This window comes from Sorex fumeus, unplaced genomic scaffold (assembly GCF_029834395.1).
Source record: "Sorex fumeus unplaced genomic scaffold, SorFum_2.1 ptg000037l, whole genome shotgun sequence".
Taxonomy (NCBI): Eukaryota; Metazoa; Chordata; class Mammalia; order Eulipotyphla; family Soricidae; genus Sorex; species Sorex fumeus.
Genome location: NW_026606094.1, coordinates 42,342,441 through 42,360,392, shown reverse-complemented (window position 1 = coordinate 42,360,392; position 17,952 = coordinate 42,342,441). Strand labels below are relative to the sequence as shown.

The following is a 17,952-nucleotide window of genomic DNA, read 5'->3' as shown; positions in this document are numbered from 1 at the left end:
ACATGGAGGGCTGGCTCCACAGCTCCCGGAGAAGAAACCAAGTTCCAAAAAGAGCCGAGATCACCGGGAAGTCCCAGATGGGGTAGGTGCCGCATCCCCCCTCCCCCAGATGGAACCCCGGTGACCAGAAGCCTCCACAAGCATAGCTCGAGTATGCGGGAACTAGGACTTTTCCTCCAAACCGCGCGGCCATGCGACATCTCTGTATATACAAAGTGATCAATGGGAAGTAAATCACCCAACGTTTCTCCCTGAAAATCAGAGTTAAGTTTGGAGCACGGCCACAGCCCCAGAAGCGCAAGGACATAATGCAGAACCCAGCAGCTTAGAGCAGAAAAGTGAACGGACTATGCATTAATCCAGGCCATCATGTCTGCCTGGAGGGGAAAGGGTGTTGCTCCCTTCCGCCCTCCTCCCTCTGGAAAGAAAGATGGCGACTGCATGGGAGCCTTGTGGACAGCAGGTATGAGCCGGGGGTGCGGGGGTGACAAAAACCTCATGGGAAGGGGGGTATTCCGGTCCGTCCTTCACGCCCTACCGAGGTCACCAGTTGCCCCCCCACGAGCGGCTCTCCAGCACGGCCATGGCCCCAGAAGCACAAGGACTTAATGCAGAACCCAGCAGCTTGGAGCAGAAAAGTGAACGGACTATGTGTTAATCCAGGCCATCATGTCTGCCCGGAGGGGAAAGGGTGTTGCCCCATTCGCCCTCTCCTCTCTGGAAAGAAGATGGTGGCCACATGGGTGCCTTGTGAAGAGCAGGAGTGAGCCGGGGGTGTGGGGGCGACTAAAACATCATGGGAAGGGGGGGCGTTCCAGTCCGTCCTTCACGCCCTACCAAGGCCGCCAGTTGCCCCCCACGAGCGGCTCTCCAGCATTGCCACGACTCCAGAGCACAGAAACCAATCTCTTAATTATCTGACTCTCAGTAGAAATACTTCCAGGGTTAATTAGCAAAATAGCGGAAATCCAAAACCAACATTTAATTCTTGAACCCAGCTGTAGAAAGCGAATCACTTAACAATGCTTTCTCAGCATGTCTGATGTGGGGGGAGGGGGTAAACTCTAAATAATAGTGGTGCATCTTTTATTGAAACAATGAATCTAATCAAAGCAGATAGAGTGTCAACTAGAATTCATCTGCCTCGAAGGCATTGGGAGGGGTGGGGGTGGGGTTTTATTGGGGTTCTTCTGGTAAAGGGAAAGGTGTTTGATATTTGCATGACTGAGACCTAAACCTGAAAGCTTTGTAACTTTTCCCACAGTGATTCAATAAATAAATAAATTAAAAAAAAGCCAAAAGAAACCAAGGCAGGAACCCCCCCCCCCCCAAAAAAAAGATTTTAAAAAAGATAATTCATACAGTGAAATTTTCATTTCTAAGTCCATTGTAACCATATGAAGATATATTTCTCTAAATATTCAAGGACAAATGGATGTAAAGCTATATCAGGCAGAGTTGAGACATTGAAATGGAGAATCAACAAGCCAACAATCTATTTTTCCTCACTTGTCAGCAAACATCACACATGCTAAGTTTGGAGGACTAAGAAGTTCCCAGAAGACCACCATGATTTTAAGAAAGCTGTCAGAAATAAAATGTAAACTAATTTTGTGCTATACAAGACAACTGTCTTTGACGAATTAACAGATAAAAACTTAACATCTGATATACAAAACCTTTTTAGAATCTGTTAAATATACTTTAAATATTCCCATCTTGTCAATCTAAATAACCAGTCATGGCATTTATTCTCTCCAACATGGCTTTATTTGAAACCATACAAAGTAGTCGAAATGCTTTAAATCAGAAATACTCTTCAAAACTAATTTAAGTTCCATTATCCTAAAGAGTTCTTCACTTTGTTTTTCATCCTTTCTTACTTCAACTATTTCATTAATTATTTAATGAAATAAACACAAAAGGGAAACCACTTGAAATGATTGTCTGACAGATAAATGGATAAAGAAGTTGTGGTATATAAACACAATAGAATATTATGCAGCTGTAAGAAAGGATAAAATCCCAAAGTTTGTAATACTGGAAGGCATCATGTAAAGCTAACTATGTCTGAGAGAGAAGAATGGATAAGAATGGATATTGGATAGTCTCACTTATCTGTGCAATACAGAGACAAAACAAAGGAACGAAAAGTATAAAACAGCTGCAAAACCTAGGCCTTGGATTACAAAACTTAACAATAGTAAGGGATAATGAAGATTGGACCAGAGGTGACATAAAGACAATGGTGGTGGGTCATGGGCACTTTGGTACAGGGAGTGTGCAGTAGTTATAAAACAAAACCAGACATTTATAAAGTTATTGGAACCATATTATCTAAACTATAATTAAAAATAACAAATAAATAAGGCTAAATCAAAAAGCAGAGGCAGTGGGCGGGCAGCGCTGGGAGTGCGGGCTGGGGGCCACCATGGACAACACGGTCTTCACCAAGGAGCTGTTCCAGTGGGTGGAGCAGCTCAATGAGTGCAAGCAGCTCTACAAGGGCCAAGTGTGCACGCTGTGCAAGAAGGCTAAAGAAATTTTAACGAAAGAATCAAATGTGCAAGAAGCGCATTGTCCCATTACTGTGTGTGGAGATGTGCACGGCCAATTCCACGATCTCATGGAACTCTTCAGGATCAGTGGGAAGTCACCAGACACAAACTATCTCTTCATGGGAGACTGTATGAACAGAGGATACTACTCCGTGGAGATGGTGACACTCCTCGTGGCACTGAAGGTGCATTACCCAGAACGCATTAGAATATTGAGAGGAAACTATGAAAATTAACAAATTATATAAGTATATGGTTTTTATGATGAATGTCTACAGAAGTATGGAAATACCAATGTTTGGAAATATTTTAAAGATCTATTTGATTATCTTCCGCTTACAGCTCTATTGAATGGACAGATATTCTCCCTTCATGGTGACTTCTCTCCATCCACTGATACACTGGATCATATCAGAGTCCTGGATCGATTACAGGAAGTTCCACATGAGGGCCCAAAGTGTGACCCACTATGGTAAGATCTAGGCTGTGAAGGGTGGGGTATTTCACCCCGTGGTGCTGGTTGGACAAGACAGTTCTGAAACATTTTACCATGCCAATGCTCTCACACTGGTTTTCATGCTCACCAAATTGTAATGGAGGAGTCCAATTGGTGTCATGACTGGAACGTGGTCACCATCTTCAGCGCCCCCAATTACTGTTATTGCTGTGGGAACCAGGCTGCTATCATGGAGCTAGACTACACTTTGAAGTACTCCTTCCTTCAATTTGACCCAACACCTCGCCGCAGAGAGCCTCATGTTACCAGGCATACCTCCAATTACTTCCTGTAAATTCCTCTTGAGAAAATCTGTCTTTGTATGTGGAAGTATACCTGGCTTTTTGAAATACATGTATTTAAAAGGGAAAAAAGAAAAGTGACAGTAATGAGTTTCTCTAACAAGTTGGGATCTGTGTTGGCATCAAACCACATCATGGACCAAAATGTGCCATACTAATGATGAGTGTCTAGCACATCCTGAGACTGAAGTTAGTCCCGTGTTCTAGATCCGTCTGTTTTAACAGTTTGCCTGCTGCATTTGTAGTAACCATTTTCCTCTGGACTGTTCCAGCAAAAAAGGTAACTAACTCCTTCATCTCTTCTTGCACTCACTTGGAAATTTTAGTTGATAGTGTTTAACTGGCATGGATTGATAGAGTTGGAATTTTATTTTTAAGGAAAAGTCACAAGCTAACTTCCATTTAATCCATGTCCCTTTATTTTATTGAAATGTATAATTAACTGCAGAAAATATTCTTCTTGCGAGTATACTGTCATAACACATAAAGAGATTTTCCTTCATTCTAAACTAAATTACTGTTTTATTTTGATCTGCGTTATTTTGATCGCCCTATTTCTGTATATTTGTCATGACAGTGCCTGTATTCTATTTGGTGTACTGAGCAAATAAACCTTCCATTTTAAGCAAATAAACAAACAAAAAGCAGAGATATATATCTGGAAGTTAAAAAAGTTTAGCACCTGTGAACGAGATCATGTTCTCATACTGAAAATCAGAGCACTTATTCCCATGGAAACACATGCTTCAAGAGAACCAACTTTTTCTGTCTCTCTAACCTGACTTTAAAGCTAACACAACATCAAGTGCTGTGAACAGATGTGGCTTACACATCTAAAAATAAACTTCAAGGAAACATCTTCAAAAAAAATCTACGCACAATATTTTTTGAAAGATATTCTTTACACTATCAGTCATTTTTTATAAACTGTATTTGTCATAAAAATTGGCAACTTTATACACTGTTCACTTTCAAATTAAGAGATAAAATAATTCCTTACTGTCTTAGGGAACAAAGGAACTTTCTTTGGTGATGAAAGTGCTTTACAAATAAAATTTTGAGGTGGTTGTACCACTGTGCATTCATTACATGCATTAAATGGTAACTGGTAAACTTCCTTTAAGGAAAGTTCATGCAAACACTGAAAGGTAACATTTGAAGACAAATTCTTACTGTTTTAGATGGATGGTAAAATATTAAAACTAAAATCTTCATAAGGAAACTGGAAGATTTGGTAGGAATATTTGGTAGGAATTATAACATAATAATGAAGAATGATAAAAATTATACTTATGTTTACTATGTTTTATTCTTTAAATTTCAAAAGAAAACATAATTAATATGTTAGATTAAGTCAAGTACTCATCCAGAAAGACTGATCACTGAGAGTACCGAGCTTTCAGAATTAAAGAGCTGAAGAAATTTTTCAGCTCTGAATACACATTAAAAATTAACACAATAACCAATTAAGAAGCTTGGACAAATTTCTTATCTACTAGAAGACTAATAACTACAGTGAATTCATAGGAATGAAAGAAAGAACTAGTATTGGCACATGAGACTATCCAAAGTTTTCTTTATATTAGCATAATATTTTTCTATTTAATGAAAATCTGAGTAGCATGTTTTATGCATATTGATAGAACAAAGCAAAGAATCTACTCGTGTTGGAATATATGTTACTTGACTTCAAAACAAAGCTTGTGATTATTTTATGTAAAAGTACGTTTTTTTCATTTCCTTTTATCCAACTATTTACTCATATAAATCTATTTTACTTATAAAGCTCATTTGATAAGATCCTGATTGCTTCATGGGAAAAGTAGTCTTTTAAATAGTATTACACAACAACATACCTATTGTTAAAATAAAGCATTACTTTTTTAAAAAAACAATTACTTTAGGCATAGAGAAAAGGTTATGGGATATGTTAACAGGAAGTACATTAGGGACGAAAATAGATGTTTCTTTTTTTTTAATCTTATGGTTACCTATAATGTCTATTTCAAAATAAGTAACACATTACTTATAAATGCAAAAGTTAACATGCTAAAATATGAAAAAAAATCCTGCTGAGTGGCTGGGGAGACAGCACATGTGGAAGGTGGGGAGTCTGATCCTCAAGTACTGTATGACCTCCAGACACTGCCTGGTGTAGCCCTGGAAACCCCTGAGTACTACCACATGTGGCTGTGGTGGGTCTGAGCAGCACTGCATCGTGCTGAACCACCAGGCCTGGCTGGCTGAGGATTACTAGGAGCGGCCCTGAGGACCCCTGAGCACTGTTCAAGGGTTCTGTAACATGCACAAAATCTTGCTGATGTGTTAGTGATTAACAGAATCTAGGTTATCAGGAATATTATGGCTGGTCTAAGAATATACGCATGTAATCAAGGAATTTAAGATATTTATATTTTAACATAGCTACTATGATACAAGACTTTGAATAACTATTTTTAATTTTTTTCTTTGACATGATTATCTTATTCTCAATTATGAGGATAATAAATACATATGAATACAAAGGACAAGAATTATACCTTCTTTTACAATACAATGTAATCATATTTTCTAAAAGTTACCCCCTACTGTTTGGAATTGATTAGACTGAAAGAAAGTAACAAAAATTCCAATTCCAAACAAGGTTGCCAGTAAAAATGTTATACTTTTTGAATTTCTTTAATTTTTCACAGGCCAAGAAAAATTTACTTTAAATTTGGATAAAATATATTTAAAGAAATAATCACAAACTGTTTAGACATATAGTAGGGAGTAAAGGCCCTCCCATTGTTCGTCGATTTGCTCGAGCAGGCCCAGTAACGTCTCCATTGGAGACTTTGTTGTTTTGGAGACTTTGTTGTTACTGTGTTTGGCATATGAATACATCACGGGGAGCTTGCCAGGCTCTGCCTTGCGGGCGAGATACTCTCGGTAGCTTGCCGGGCTCTCCGAGAGGGGCGGAGGAATCGAACTCGGGTCGGCCATGTTGGCTGCGTGCAAGGCAAATGCCCTACCCACTGTGCTATCGCTCCAGTAGGGAGTAGGATGGGCTTAAATAGAAGGATAATGTTTAACATTTTTTAAAATATTAAAACCTGAATATAAAGCTTAAATATAATTGAACCCAATTGGTTATAATTTAACTTACAAAGAAAAAAATACCAGTTTAAGTCACTAGTCCAAGATCAGACTGCTGATCCGTGATAAAACATTAAAACAAGCATTTGGCTTAAATATCATTGAACCCCACTGGTTTTATTTTTTAACTTGCAAAAAACAATTGTAACTTACAAAAAAAATGCTGGTTTATGTCATTTGTCCAAGATCAGACTGCCAATCTGTGACAAAACATTAGAACAAACATTTGAACTTCCCATTACTGCAACTATGTTCATTCTATTAAATGTCACAACAAGAAGATTCTGAGCCTGTTTTTTTCTTTGCTGTCTTCTCTGCCCAAAGGCTAGTTTCTTTCTGGCTCTGCACACCTGGTCTTTGCCATGGAACTTGCCTGTCACTTTCCTTTCAAGCTCAGAGGACTGGTGAAACCTCAATAGGACTTATTCTATCAATGTACCCCCACATGGCAAATTGAATCTTGCAGGTACCTAAGACTTGGCTCCCTGTGATAGTTCCAGGGACGGGCCTTGGCCTTGTTCCTGTCCAAATGGCAGCAGTCTGAGTTGAGAAGAGGAGGAAATCAATTGCCTGAACCACTTCATGCTGCAGCCCATCAGGCCAGCACCTCTGCTCTGCTCACTCTATGGGACTGTCCAGGTAACAAAATCAAAAGTGGCGCTTGGAGGCTGACCCTGGAGCAGAGAGAAGGCCCCAGGGCGTGAATGAAGACAAGTTGTCCTAGAACAGCCTACAAGGTAAGTAAGAATAAAGTTAAGTGAACCAATCATCAGATCAACAGATGTTTCAGGACCATTTTGGAAAGAGTCTGAGGATAAATAAACAACAAAAATATAACCAAATACTGGTATCTGCTGTCACTGCCACTGCCTAACATTTAATTTATTCTGACTTTGTGGGCCATATGTCAACTCCCATCTTCACTTATTGCTAAACAGTAGAGGCTCTTTCCTTTGCCATGTTACATGAAAGGGATTGTAAATATTAGCATCATGCAAGCCTACCCACCCCCTTTTAATTATGCCAGATCCTTATGCTATCATGGTCTTTCAGAAACATCAGACCATTTTCCTCATCTTTCCAAAATATATTTTTCAATTATTTTTCTTTCTAAGTTTCCCAAGAAAACCATAGCACCCTATGCTAGCTGCCATTTTGTACAGAGAAGTCACCTGTTGGAAACTATATTGGTGGAATAACTGTACATTTTTCTAGCAATCTGTTGAGAACAACCTATTGCTTACTTAACTTCTCCCTCTTCTATTTTGCAATTTGAAAATAGGTTAAGTAAAACACTGCAGACAGAGATATACACTGCAGCATCTGATACAAATACCAATAAAAAAAAGTATCATCAGCATCATTCCCAACACCGTTCAAAAATTTCTACACTATTACATAAGGTTTTACATGCTACTGTTATTTATGAAAGATCGTATAACTGTATAATCACCATAAAAAAAAACTGGAGTGTACTTTTATTTCAACAGTGGTTGGCTGACTAAAAGGTGACTGGTTTCCTGGTCTCTAGTTTCCTAAAATATGCCCTTTTGCGAAATATCTTTCCCTTAAGTATGGGTAGGACCTATTATTTCCTTTACAAAGAAAATGGCAAAGGTGATGGGAAAGCATTTCTACACTTAGGATTACCTGTGGCTGCACCCTCTATTCTATTGCAGACTTGTTCTGCGCCCTTGCTTTACATACTCTGATCAAGCATGTCACCATACCAGAGAGGTATATATGGCAAGAGGATTATGATATTTTTGTTCTGCCCAATGGGATCACAAAGTGTATGAGCTAGTCCTTACTGACCCTTGAGCTTCCTAGTTATAAAAAGGGTAACCACTAGCCGATAGTTTGGAACTAAAATTCTCCTTCCAACAGAATGCAAGTACCTGTATTCCACCAACAAGAACATGGCCTTGGAAACAGACCTATTTCCAGTGGAACTTTCAGATTACACCATGATATCAGCCTTTGTGAGGCTTTAAAGCAGAGGCACCCAACTGATCTATGCCCAGATTCCTATCCACAGAAAAAGTAAGCTGTTAAATGGGTTGTTTTAAGCAGTTTACTTGGGCTAATTTGTTATATGGCAACAGACAAACACACCAGCGTTTTCCCAAATTAGGTTTCACAGAGTCAACAATCTGCCAGTAACGAATAAAATCTAGTAGATGGCAATGTCAGATGTTGTTGTTTGGTGTGGGAAGGTCAAGGGTCACTAATCACTAGCTACTGTACATTTGACTCCAGGGGTACATGGGATGATATTCAATTAGCTGACCCTAAACTCATTAAGAAAAATTCTTTTAATTTCAAAAAATAACTTTTGAGGTTAGATAAATAGTATAGTGGATAAGGTACTTATCTTACATGCAGCCAGCTGGATATCTGATACTCTGTACCACAAACGGTCCTCCAAGTCCTTGGTACAAGTGATCTCCGAGTGCAGAGCCAGGAGTAAGCCCTGTACATTGCCATGTGTTGGCCAAGCACAGCAGGATATAGCCCCAGACCCACAACTTGCCACCTCCAAAAGGTACCTCAGTCAGCATAAGTAGAAAAAGGGGCCAAAAACCATCTGACTCATTGGGGAGAACTGTCTAATTCCTCCAAGAAATAATACAAGGATGAAGAAAATTCATCTCCAGTTTTCTCATAGGCTTCTCTAAACTTTATCTCTCAAAATAAACCAAGCAGAAACTGAGAAAAACAAAGTGCTTGTGTTTCTCAACAAAATACTTCATTGTTATAGAGAATACACAACAGTAGTTGTCATTCTGCTTCGTCTCTTTACTCATCTCACGGTTCACAGCCCCCCTTACCAACACAGCTGGGGCCTCCCAGTAAGCTTGGTGGTAAGCAGTGGGGAGTGGAAGACACCTTGTCAAGTATCACATAGCAACATGTAAAGAGGTTCTGAGTTTTGTGTGTAGGTCTTAATTTCCAGAAATTTTACATTTTTACCAATGAAAGGCTAATACCAAAATGTTTTATTATCTTCAATGTTCATGCTTTTAATTTATACAAAATCCTTTGGAACTGATGAATTCAAGTGTTCTGCTTAATCTATAATTTATTAATGATCCAAAGATAATTTCAAATTTGCACCAGAATTTCAAAGCATATATATAGATATAAATATCTATATATATGTGTGTATATATAGATATTACTATTGTTTAAAAGTCGAAGAGGAAAAAATTATTATTGGTATCGAAAAGATCACTGACCATAATAAAAATTATACCACTTAAACATTATTTATGTTGCTATTAAAATAAGTGAAAGTAGTCATATGATGCTGCAAGATGATTTCAAGATGAATAACTTTCAAGAGTTTCTACAAAAATGCCAATGTAAAAATACTTGTCAATTTAATTTCAAATTTAAGATAATATTACAAGCACAAGTCAATATGCTCATATTTAGAAGGCATAATGAGACAGCTATTATCTCTTTACTAAGGTTTTAAGGATAAATATTAATATCTATGAAATCATTCACAAAAAATAAGGGGCCTGCATTGTCATGTATTATTAGAAATGACTGAGATCAGAATCAATTTTATTTCTTTAAAGCAACCTGATGTCAAATATTTCAGAAAAAAATGTTTAAATGAGACAGCATTCAGCCAAAGAGAAGGACTACATGGAGGGCGGGATCCACAGATCCCGAAGGAAAAAAAAAAAACAGGTTCCAAAAAGAGCCGAGATCATCCGGAAGTCCCAGATGGGGTAGGTACCGCATCCCGCCTCCCCCAGATGGAACCCCGGCTTACGGGGCCGCACGACGTCTCTCTATATACAAAGTGATCCATAGGAAGTAAACCACCCAACGTTTCTCTCTGAAAATCATAGTTAAGTTTGGAGCACGGCCACAGCCCCAGAAACACAAGGACTTAATGCATAACCCAGCAGCTTGGAGCAGAAAAGTGAACGGACTATGCATTAATCCAGGCCATCATGTCTGCCCGGAGGGGAAAGGGTGTTGCTCCCTTCCGCCCTCCTCCCTCTGGAAAGAAAGATGGCGGCCACATGGGAGCCTTGTGGACAGCAGGTATGAGCCAGGGGTGTGGGGGCGACTAAAACCTCATGGGAAGGGGGGCGTTCCGGTCCGTCCTTCACGCCCTACCAAGGTCACCAGTTGCCCCCCGTGAGCGGCTCTCCAGCACGGCCACGGCCCCAGAAGCACAAGGACTTAATGCAGAAGCCGGCAGCTTGGAGCAGAAAAGTGAACGGACTATGTGTTAATCCAGGCCATCAGGTCTGTCCGGAAGGGAAAGGGTGTTGCCCCAGTCGCCTCCTCCTCTCTGGAAAGAAAGATGGCGGCCGCATGGGAGCCTTGTGAAGAGCAGGAGTGAGCCGGGGGTGTGGGGGCGACTAAAACCTCATGGGAAGGGGGGCGTTTCGGTCCGCCCTTCACGCCCTACCGAGGCCACCAGTTGCCCCCCACTAGCGGCTCTCCAGCACGGCCACGACTCCAGAGCACAGAAACCAATTTCTTAACTATCTGACTTTCAGTAGAAATACTTCCAGGGTCAATAAGTAAAATAGCAGAAATCCAAAACCAACATTTAATTCTTGAACCCAGCTGTAGAAAGCAAATCACTTCACAATGCTTTTTCAGCATGTCTGATTGGGGGTGGGGGGTAAACTCTAAATAATAGTGGTGAATCTTTTATTGAAACAATGAATCTAATCAAAGCAGATAGAGTGTTAACTAGAATTCATCTGCCCCACAGGGACTGGGAGGGATGGGGGTGGGGTTTTATTGGGGTTCTTCATGGTAAAAAATAAGTATTGGTAAAGGGAAATGTGTTTGATATTTGCATGACTGAGACCTAAACCTGAAAGCTTTGTAACCTTTCCCACGGTGATTCAATAAATAAATAAATAAATAAATAAAAATGCTTAAATGATTCAAGTACTGTAGTGCTTCCAAGTTCTAGTCTAGAATGACATCCCCACCTTGTACTAAGCAGAATGTTCATCCTGAGTTTCAACAACGTACAACACAGATTCTCATACCCAAAGAGATCACAACGTGTCACTTGCTGAGAAAGTAAAATACCAAGTCTCAAATTTTTAGAAGTGACTTGAGTTTTCCATCAAATTCTTAGTTGGAAAGATGTAGAATTTTATATTTTTACAGTAATAAAAGATGCATGCTACCAGGTACACAATTTACAAAGTTGCTAAGCAACCTACAGTCTACTAGTTATCTTACAACATTTTTAAATGTTTTTTTACATGGATAATTTTTAAAGATTACAACTATATTATAACATATTGCTTATAATATAAGCAAATAACTATTAGTTTACCTTTCCACTTAGGGTTGGAGCGATAGAATAGTGGGGAGGGCATTTGCCTTGCATGTGGCAGATCCGGCAGACCCAGGTTCGATTCCTCCGCCCCTCTCAGAGAGCCCAGCAAGCTACCAAGAGTATCTCGCCGGCACAGCAAAGCCTGGCAAGCTACCTGTGACGCATTCGATATGCCAAACACAGTAACAACAAATCTCACAATGATGGAGACGTTACTGGGCCTACTCGAGCAAATCAATGAATAAAGGGAGGACAGTGCTACAGACAGACAGACAGTGCTACCTTTCCACTTTAGATTTTAAGTGGGGCTGAAAAGTTAGTAGAGTGGTTGGGAAGCTGCTTGTCTAGCATGCAACCAACATATGTTCAATTGCTGGCACCCCCCGTGGTTCTCCCAACCCACCAGGAGTGATCCCTGAGTACAGATGCATGAGTAAGCCAAACAGTGCCAGGTGTCCTTCCACTCAAAAAAAAAAAAATAAAAGACTGGTGAAAAAATGAACTTTGTCATCAATTGATTTCAAAAAAATAAATCGATCATAAAAGGATAAAGTCCCAGAAGACAAGTTATGATGATTTTATACTATTTCCTAATAAGCTAATTGCACTGTTTTAGAGACCTACTAGAAATCAATATGTCTCATTACATTTAGATTTACAGGTTACTTGACAATGTAACAGAAATTTCTGCAGCAAGATTTACTCTTCAGAGAACATAATTATTGACAACAGAAGACATGTTCATGTTAGTCAAGGGTTTAGCAATTTATGTTATTAAAATGTACACTAAAGCACAAATCTATTTTTATTTTATGGACTATACTTGTAGCTCAAACTTTCTTATCTCACAGTATACACTCATGTACTATTTGTCAATTATGCCTCAAAAATTCGTTCTGAAGGTACTAGATCATTGTTTATGGGGAAAAATGTATAATACCAGTGGGTTCTTGATTAAAGTATTCTGCCTCTGAGAAGAATTAACAAAAAGAATAATTTTACTTTCAAAGGAGTGATAACAGTGTTAAAAGTCTGCCCCCAAATTTTAAGAATGAGTTACTTTGGTTAAATTATCCATAGACAACTCATCAGTGAAAGTAAATTAAATAAAACTATGATTGAGATATTTTTGCTAATGTAACCTAAAACAACAGTGAAACAGTGTTCCTTTTTCCCCACATCCATGCCAGCACTGGTTGCTTTTGTTCTTTTGAATGTGTGCCAGCCTCTCTGGTGTGAGATAACATCTCATTGTTGTTTTGATTTGCATCTCCCTGATGGCTAGCAATGTGGAGCATTTTTTCATATGCCTTTTGGCCATTTGTATTTCTTTTTTGAGGAAACTTCTGTTCATTCCTTCTCCCCATTTTTTGATGGGGTTGGAGGTTTTTTTCTTGATGCTTGGGAGACTATTTGCAGCTGGAGACCCATCAGCTACTTGCCAGGCAAAAGCTTTACCAGCGTTCTCTGGCTTTTAGAGAGTTTATAATATTAATAGATATCTATATTTTATATCTTATCCTGCCCAACAATTATACTATAAATGATAATGGAAATTTATATAAAATTTCAATAAAACATGCAATATTTTGAGTTTAAATTCAGGCCTAAGAAACAAGTTAACTAGTACCTATGACATTGCCCTATAACTGATCATCAAAATGGTGCCCACAAGTCAGTAGAAAGACTACCACTGCCACTGCCCTCCTGTTGTTCATCGATTTTCTTGAGCGGGCCCAGTAACGTCTCCGTTGTTAAACTTGTTGTTACTGTGTTTGGCATATCGAATATGTCACGGGTAGCTTGCCAGGCTTTGCAGCGCAGGCGAGATACTCTAGGTAGCTTCTATGCTCCCCGATAGGGGCAGAGGAATCAAACTTGGGTCGGCCATGTTGGCTGCGTGCAAGGCAAACACCCTAACCACTATGCTAGACTAGAATTTGTTTCATGGAATCTTAATAGAGCACTATATCCTTTGTCAGGAACACACTTTGGGCACTTATTAAAAATATGCTGAGGGTCTGGAATGATAGAACAGCGGGTAGGGCACTTGCCTTGCACGCAGCCAACCCAGGTTCGATTCCCAGCATCCCATATGGTCCCCTGAGCACTGCCAGGAGTAATTCCTGAGTGCAGAGCCAAGAGTAACCCCTGTGAATTGCCAAATGTGACCCAAAAAGCTAAAAATAAATAAATAAATAAATAAATAAATAAAAATGCTAAATCAAGTCTTGAATAAGATTCCAAATCACACCTCTGTTAAAGGAAACAAGAACTATATTTAGAGAAAGTTATATTTAAAAATAAGTAACATTTATATATCTAAATTCTAAGTCATGAAGCCCAATAATCATCTCATTTATTTTATCTTTGGTACCACACCTGGGCATGCTCAGGGTTACTTCTGGCTCTGCACTCAGGGATCATTCCTGGTGGGCCTGAGGACCACATGGAGTGCCAGGGATCAAACCTAGGTCAGCTGCATGTAAGGCAAATGCCCTCCCTGCTGTATTATCACTATTATCCCTCATCATGACATTTATATAGATTATAAATAAATCACCATATCCTTAAATGACTGGTAAATTTCAATTCATATAATTTTCTGAAAATTGTGAGCTGCCTAGTATAACTATTTGAAAATCCTCATTTCAATCAAATCACAGAGATTTCTAGTAAATCACCTGAGGACACAGAGCTTGCGAAAAGCATTGTAATTACTAACAAACTCAGGTGCCAACGTCTCAAACTATTGCTTGTGAAATCCGGACACGTGTCCAGAGTGCTTCCATGGAGCTATTTCCATGCAAAAAAGGTTTACTTTTAGATTAAAATGTTCTGGGGTCAGAGAGATAGTGCAAGAATTAAAGCCCTTCTCACACAAGGCCAGCCTCTGTTCGATCTCACACAACTCATACAGTCCTTAAAGCAACACCAAGAGTGATTCCTGATGACAAAACCAAAAGTAAGCCCTGTGCATCACTGGGTATGGCCCAACCCTCTCCACCAAATAATAATTAAATGTCTTAGTAATTTTTATAATAGCTCCATCTGCCCTACAGTTGTGTATTGGTTATCTCTAACCTGAGGGAAAGCTAAGATTTGAAAATAAAATTCCATCCTCTTGGAGGGATCACTCGGGATGGGAGATGAATGCTGAAAGTAGACTATGATGGCCAAACATGATGGCCACTTAGCACCTGTACTGCAAACCGTAACACCCAAAGGGTGAGAGAGAGAGTAAGAGTGAATGTGTCTGCCACACAGGCAGGGGGTGGGAAGAGGTGGGGGTGGTGGGAGGGATACTTGGAACATTGGTGGTTGAGAATGGGCACTAGTGGAGGGATTGGGTACTCGATCATTGTATGACTGAAACATAATCACGAAAGTTTTTAAGTCTGTAATTGTATCTCACGGTGATAGAAAGAAAAGAAAGAGAGAGAGAGAGACAGAGAGAGATAAAGAAAGGAAGGAAGGAAAGGAAGGAAGGAAAGGAAAATTCCCTCCACTGGGAGGCATTGGCATTTTTCAACTACTGAGCAGTTCTGCTGAGTTTTAACAGGAAATCTATTAGAATCAACGCAGTCTTCATATGTCCATACGGATTCTTCTTAGTACTCTAATTTCTGCCAGCGATATAATTAAATAGGGCAGTTTCTTTTAATTCAAAAAATTACCATGGCTCCATTCCACCTTTCACCTCCAATGAGGTTTCCTACAGGCCTACTGTGAGCAATGTTTTTGTTCTGTTTTTGTAGTTTCCTCGAAATGTAGGGTCCCAGCTTCAGTGTGGCAGACTGAGAGCTAACTAGTGTTCTGGATTCCACTCTCCTAACAGGGATCTATTCTTTGGTCACTTCAGATCATCACACTGGCACATATAACACTGATCTGGCTCTCAGGTTGCCACTTCTGCCTTCTTCCAGTGGAATGGGGAATAAAACCTATGCATGCGTTAAATGCATTAAATGTTATCAGATGACTTATGACTATTTGGTACAACACTAGGGCTCTAAAGACATAGTTAATAATGCCATTAATGATAATTTAACACATCATTTAGTAAGTAACAGGCACACAATGTTAACTTGCGTTGCAATGTGTATACATCAAGATGAGGTTTTAGGGCTAAGTAATTTCTGAAAAAGTCCAGACAAAACCAAAATGAAGCTGCAGAGAGACAATACAAGAGTTAAGGCACGTATCTTGCATATGGCCAACCCTGATTCAATACCCTTGATTACATGGTCCCCTGAGCAGCATTACATGAAGCTCTGATGGCCACTGAGCACTGACAGTGGTGACACTGGAGGTTCTCTGAACACCACATACTTGGACCCTTGTATGGAATATACAATTAAGCTGGGAAGAATCACATGGAGGCTAATTCTGCCCATCCTGACCAAAAAAGGCAGCACACGCTAAAATTAAAATTTCTGAAAATATAAGTACTACAGTATTTTTCTCTTCTGTGAATATAACAGAATTATATGTATTTTACCCTCTTTTATTTGCTGCACTCATTAAAAAAATAAAAACTTTGCAAATCAGATGACAATTCATCATAACCATAAAATCCTGAAATATTCTTTTACCTTGATTTCTCTTTGTAATCCTGATGTCCAATTCTCGGGATGAGGGTACTTAATTTAGCCACTCACTGATCCCTTTCACCACAACTTTCCATTCTATGACTTCCAGACTGTTTCTAAACCCAGTGTACAAATCTAATATGAATTGGCATTTTTTGGTGGCAGGATAAATCTTTTTTTGAGATAACTATACTCCAAAACTGTAATGAAAATGTCACTGCACATTTTAGATCAGCATCCTTGTGTACCTCATAATATGCACCTCTATATTTATTAAAGCAATGTTCATCTTCACATTTATTGCAACATTATTTACCACACCTAACAACTCGAGACAATCTTAGTTACAATGAAAGATGATTGAATAAGGAGATGATAAAATACCCGTCAGTTATAAAATTTTTTTAAAAATGTCATTTGTGAAAACATGAGCAGGCCTAAAAATATATCATGCTTAGTAAAATAAATTAGAGGAAAGACAAACAATAAAGAATTTCTCTCATACATACATGGCATACAAAGAAAACAAATGAACAAATGACCATATGAAACAAAATTTTAGCACTGTCCTGTCCTCCCATTGCTCATCAATTTTCTCGAGCAGGCACCAGTAACGTCTTCATTGTGAGACTTGTTACTGTTTTGGGCATATCGAATACGCCACAGAGAGCTTGTCAGGCTCTTCCGTGTGTCGGGGGGATACTCTCGGTAGCGTGCAGAGCTCTCTGAGAGGGACAGAGGAAACGAACCCAGCAATAGCAAACAGCCTATCCTCTGTGCTATCACTCCAGCCCATAAAACAAAAATATAATTTTAAAATATGCCCATCTCCCCCCACAGTCACCACCATGCTAACTCACCTGCTGGCCCTGCTTTACCAAGTCCCAGCTAAATCTCCCAAGACAAGCACACCAAGCACAAAAAATTCTTGGAAACAACGGTTTCTGTCTCCAAAAACTCTGGGCACCCTCAGGAGGCAAGCCTGAATACCCACACAATTGAAAACCCAGCAGCTGTACCCACACTCCACAGCTATAGCCATACCAAGAACTCAACTCCATTTCTTGAACAGTCTCTGCAGACACCAAACTGCGAATAATTTCAGGTACCACAGTACCCAGGCTTAGAACTCTGGTGTGTTTTAGAGTTGGGGTGAGTGGCTTTCCTCCAACCCCCTATACCCCGGCAGCCATGCCCACCTCCCATATCCATCATTAGGTCGACTCATTGGCCCAAACCATAGATCTCCAATACGCAAATTCCAGTAGAAGCACACCAAATTATATGGGAAAGAAAGTCAGAAGCCAACTAAGCTCAACAAACAAAAATAATAACAAAGAAGGCTCAATTAGCAACAAATAGCTTAATAAATTCTTAGACGAGGACTTAACCCCAAGATCATGCATAACATTGTTAACATATTCATCTTTTTAATACTCACTTGATTTTAAAATTGGAGCCTTATTATCTAATAAATTTTAGTTCTAGAATTGTATCAACTGATATGGCTTTTTTTCTACATTAAAATAAA

The 17,952-nt window shown here is 39.3% G+C and overlaps 1 protein-coding gene and 1 pseudogene across 4 annotated transcripts in view; one reads left to right on the top strand and one right to left on the bottom strand.

The window, feature by feature from the left end:
* The window catches only part of CDK14 (cyclin dependent kinase 14), a 710,477-nt gene that overhangs the window by 295,164 nt on the left and 397,361 nt on the right, over positions 1 to 17,952 (bottom strand). The gene's annotated exons all lie outside the window — the stretch shown is intronic.
* Positions 2,432 to 3,349, top strand: LOC130027695 (serine/threonine-protein phosphatase 2A catalytic subunit beta isoform-like; annotated as a pseudogene).